Raw genomic sequence first — 6,000 nt, 5'->3', positions numbered from 1 at the left:
TTCGGAAACCATTGAACAAAACAACGAGCTCATAAAAAATCCCTCTTGTTTAAATATACAAGTGAACCTTAACAGACCTTACGTTCCAGTACATAGAAGACTCCACAATTAAAATTTTTTATAAGCAATGGCAACTTTCTAATTTAAAAGTTCGCTTTACATCCTTAAAGGGTAACAACTTCCTTATCCGAACAAAAATTCACTGTTGTAGTCTAATTTGTGCCACCAATTTATAACCAACTCGCATTACCGCACATCATTTACGATAATGACATCTAGACCGATCTGTCGCTACTACCACTCTGATAGGTTCGCATATTATAAATATTAATTTTAAAGTGAAGTTAACTGTAGGCTAACCTAATTTGACACACATTTTTCCCGCTATCTAAGAAACCACAATAAATGTAAACAAAACACAAAGGAGACCAACGTTCTCCCCTTTTTAAATACTGTTCGTCCTGTTTAGTGTTCTGTATAGTCTTAAGTGTTTCTAAATGTTACGTGTAATTTTAATAATATCGAAAGTGTTCCCACTATGGTAAACTTCTGGGCTTAACTGACAAGTGAGTACATTCCATTCGTTCACCTTTGACTATAGTGTCTTTTACGTATTTAACACCCAACTCATTTCAGTTAGCACTGATGATGGCTCATACGCCGAAAGCGCTCTGTTAAGCTTTTAAAATAAAAATTGCTCTTAATACATCTGGTTTGATTGATTTGTATTCCTTAAATGTGGTTTTTATAGCATTTTTATTAACATATGTTAACTGAATTTCTTGTTTGTATAAGGCGAATCCCCATTTAGCCATAATTTTAATTTTTTCTGTCAAATCTCTTTCTTGTTCATCGGATAGAGCTTATTTTCGGCCACATTTTGAAACATTTTTTTCGTGAATAGCCCGAAATAATTTTGATTTATCAATGCGAAATTTTTTTGCTGCCGTTCGAATAGATAACTTACCTTCCTTTACTAAGGTAAGCGCCTGTTTCAGATCGTTGTCTGTATAGGGTTTTGCCTTTGGAACGTAATTCCTAGGCATTCTGGCTTGCTCTTTATGTAGGTATACCTAAAATTGTTATACAGGTCAACATCTTATTTTTACCCCATGACTTGTCTCATATTTACCCAAACAGTCGTCTCAAAATTACCCTAGCAAAAAAACACGTACACACTCAATTACTTCTAGCAACAGACTACCCGGCTTGTTCCCACAGCGCCGCGACACATCAGTCTTCACATTGCGATCTTAACCAAGCGCGCCCGATGGATTACAACGAGCGTGCAACAAAAGTTTGCGCGCCGATTTTAAAAGTTTTTGTCATGAAAATTGCATTATATTACGGTAGAATTAATAATTCATGTATAAATTAAAATTATCGTTTGAATGAATGTATCTTTAGGTTTTAGAATATTTAGACTTTATTACGTCCTTTGTTCGTCTCTTTAAAATAATTTTTAGTGACAAAAAATTGACTGTCTCATTTTTACACCACTTGACCCTAAAATTAGAGATAAGAAATTGACGTATTAAATTATGATATTGATTAAATATTTGTAGCCATAAATTGAAATAAAAGGTATATTAATAAAAATTTTAATAAGTGAGATAAATCTATGGTTAGTAATATTTAAATAAATGGAATAAACTGGCCTGTGTATTCCTCCAAGAAATGAACAGCTAGCCTTCAAAATCAAGGCTGTGAATGTATGCCATTTGAGCTTAGCTATCCGGACTAAGAATCTCTAATACTAGCTCTAACTCTGGCTTAAGCTCCACCGCTTTCAGCAATTTCCCGGGGAAATCAAAATCCTGCAGCCATCAACAATTGAAACAACGGAAAAGTAAAACCCTTGCTAAGTTACATTCTCTATCCATCAAAATCTTGGGCATCCTGCACCAGAATTATGAATTAAACGGTTCCCTAAAGGAACAAGAATAAGGACTATAAATTACAAACCATATTGGCCACTTCCTGCTTCACAAACTTCGGAAATAAAAAACTGGCCTTTTACGTGCGCTTCTACCTGCAACACGGAAACAAGTCCTCGAAAAATGGACATAGCACCGACTAAATCAGTAACAACCCCACCTCTCGCCTGACCTGTCAATATCAGCCAATCAGAGAAAACATTCATTAAGACCAATCAGAAAAGTGACGGACTGTCAACAGAAAGCATGAATAATTAAACCAGGAGTGATGCGTTACAGTAGTAATGTGTCATTGACAGTGTGAATTTAAAGAAATATGAATAAAAGAAGTTGACTGAAATTATTAATGGAATGTCAATGGAGCGTTAGTGAACATAAGGAGTAGAAAAATAAAACGCTACAACTAAACGAAAATAAACATTTAACCCTCAAACGATTGCACTTGAGTTTCTTAAGTATTTGTTACAAGGCTTACTTTTTAAAGCTGTACGTAAAGTAAAAAGTTTTTGATATCGAAATAAAATACGTCAAATATATAAATTAAATCTTAACAATAAAAATTTAATAATTTTCTTGATATGATTAATATATTACGATTATTTATTAGCCTTTCTTTCAGGTTATATTTCAATTCATAAATATGTCTTGGCAATAGTCGCTAAGTTTAATGAAACTGTCTACATTGGTAACAAAATATAAATTACTGCAGGCGTTGTAAATAAAGCAAGAACAAATAGAACTTTTAGGCACCATTATTGCAAATCTAACCACCTCATTCGAAACAGTGGCACGCAGGAGTAGGCACGAATATCTTACGAAACAATAAGAAAGATATTAAGGGTAAATAAATTTCAATCGTATATGGTGCAAACTCTCCATTAGTTATTTGTCAATTTTTTCATGGTTCAAATAATTTTATTTTTTTGTAATAATAACGAATTTAATAATTGCTTAACCAAATGTTTCGCACAAGATTGCTTTACCGATGATCGTGCATCTTTTACAAGGTCATATTAACCAACAGAATAGTTGTTACCCAAGTGATTCTTGTTAGTGTTGTTCTGATACATTTTGAATGATAATTCGCTACGTTTATTTCTTCCTTTCAGACAGGGACCAAATAATATTTTTGAAGAATGTTTAAGAGTTACATGAGCACTACCTTAAAGTTTTCATCATGTACACTACCTTTAGCATATTTAATTTTTAATGTATAAATATATTACAAAATATAAATTTTACTAGGATATATATTGCTAAGTGATTTTCTTGATTATTTTGCATAAAAAGTGTTAGTTACAACCCTCATGTATATATTTAATAGATTTTTTTTCCAATCATATTCAAGGTTCTTTAAGCCTATAATATATGATAAATAAAACACACTAATTGTACTGACACACTCATTATAATATGCGAATTTAAGGCGTGTATATTACTTGTAGCAAAGTCTATAATTTCAAATGTAGAAATATATGACTTAAAATATATAGACTTTGCTTGTAGTTTACTCTCCGTGTACCATCTGGAAGTGAGCGGTATTATTAATTCACGATAGTAGAGCCTGGATTTTTTAATTCTCTCATCATACACTTTAGCTATGAAATGCAAATTTTCTATTTACTTATGTACTCCGTGATAGGCGCAGATAAGTAAATTTCAAATAATATACTACAAGTTGGCCAGCGGCCACCTCCGTTTGTCTGATATAACAATAATAATGTCGGCATGCCTCATTTTACTGCATGACTACGCGCTGCATTGTTGAATTTTAAAGCGCTATTATTTTTTGTACTTTTCATCGCTGCTTATACTCCTTCCTAAAAATTTCAAGTTAATAAATGATTTTATGGAGGCAATTCAGCAGTACAATGTAAAGATTTGATCTAATTACATTTCAAAATAGATCAATTACATGCAAAAAAATGTGTTAAATGTGAATAAAATAATGTTGAATGTAAATTGTTTTGAAATAATCGAATTTTAAATATAAATACTATACTAAAGTGCAAGAATCATTTATCGAAAAGATTTAGGAGCAAGAACAATTGAAAGAAATTGTTAGCTGTGCTCTAGAAGTAGATTCAGTACAATCAAGTACAAGTATTGGAGAGAAACTAGGTGTAGTCCATAAAACTGTTACCAGTATTTGAAAAAGACATGGGTACAAATATTTTAGATATTTAAAAACTCTAGAAATAATTCCCGAAAACCAGTGGCAACTGGCAATGAATAAAATTTGTGTGAAATGATTGTAAAACCATGGTGGAAAAAGTCAAAGAAAATTAAAATTTCTTATAAGCACAATTCTTTCGTTGTTCAATATTGAGGTGGGAAAAATGAACACAAAAGTATTTAATTCGGTACTCAGTATCCTCAAAAATAAAACGATTGAGTTGGTATTTTGGGTGACCTTATATAGGACCATTTTTTATTGATGGTTCATTAAACGCTCCAAACCTTGAGTTGCTGTAAAACCAAGTTCTTCCTGCCATGCAAATCTTTTCTGATTTATCTTTAAAAAACTATTTAAAAAGACGTATTTAGTGGGCTAAATAATTTTGCGAGAGAAAATTCTTGAATTTTATTTCTCCAAAAACTATTTTGGAAGTACTAAATGGCATTTAGGATAGGTTAACTTCTTATTAAGTACATCTAATTTTTTTATGCCATACGATACTCTAGGTATTTGTCGCACTCCCTCTAGATAACTCTAAGTCCACTTCAAATTAATCAGCTAATCTCCACTAAATATCATATAGCAGATATTATGACACAAAGAAACAGAATATAGCAAATAGCTGATTAAATAGAGCAGCCGATGAGCTAAAATAAAAATGCAAATGACCTCATAATTCAGAAAAATAAAATGACTGATATTACACTGTAATGAAGTTACTAAATTTTCTGTAATTCTCTTATTTATGTATAGAATTACTCGGTTCTTTTTCCAACATAAATAATAATTTTCAAGATTCATATTGACAACTAAGCTTTGCCCAGTAAAGTTAGGAAAGTTTCTATTTTGTTAATAAACGCACGACCGCCTTAATTATTAATTTATCATCGCGTTCAATACCTCAGCACCACTACTACTGTCACCGCGTTTAATAAGTACCGCGCATGCCCGTGCTCTATATAACGCGATGCACGAGTTCGCAGCCGGAGTCCGCAGGCAGTTGGCAGTTGGGGCAGTTGCAGTTGGCAGTTGAGTTGAGCAGACAACACAGAACTGCATTCATAAGCTAATTTTTCCGTCCTCAATCATCAATTAATAAATAAAGGTCTCTTTGTTTTACTAACAATTCAACAAACATCTCACTGATTTCTCCACCAAAAGCGATGACAGCAGACAAAAAAACGACCGAGGTAAGTCATCGGAGGGCTCATCTTCATCCTTATCCTTATCCTCAAGATTCAAGAAACCCATTTCCCATGATAAAGCTGTCCTAAAAGCACTAGAACCACTAAACCATCCTCAAAAACCACTCCCGACCCGCACATCCCAAGGGGATAGGGTTCAGTAGTGGATCTGCCTCTCCAGCGCGAGAAGGTGAGGCTCGTGGAGAAGCGAAACAGGGAACTCCAGCAGGAGGTTCATGATAGAGATCTGAAAATAGTTGAACTAAATAACAAAATTGCATCGTTTGAAGAGCAAATAAATATAATTATGTCTAAAAATCAATATTCCAAAAGTCAGATCTCTGTTCTGACCCAAAAGCTTGAAGGGATTACCAAAGAGAACAAATCGCGAATAGAAAACAATAAAAATCTCACTGCGCACCTGAGGGCAATAGAGGATCGCATTTCTAATAAAAATAACGCAGAACAACCAAGAAAGCGCCCTAGGGAAGAGGCAGTTGTTTCGTCGCCTCCAGGGGTGACGAATTAGCTGGCTCCGACCGGGAGGACACACATGAAAGCGAGATCCCATCCACCTCGGGTGTGGCAGGGAGACACAAAGAAAATGCCAACAAAGACTCAAAAAACCCACTCTATATGCCACTGAGCGGGCTCTCAATTGCAGGGAAGAGAAGGAGTGCCGAACCCACCCTTTCTACAG

The sequence above is a fragment of the Anthonomus grandis genome, chromosome 22 (genome assembly GCF_022605725.1).
Source record: "Anthonomus grandis grandis chromosome 22, icAntGran1.3, whole genome shotgun sequence".
NCBI classification, from domain to species: Eukaryota; Metazoa; Arthropoda; class Insecta; order Coleoptera; family Curculionidae; genus Anthonomus; species Anthonomus grandis.
The sequence above is the reverse complement of the archived record's forward strand: the minus strand, read 5'-3'. Positions refer to the sequence as shown.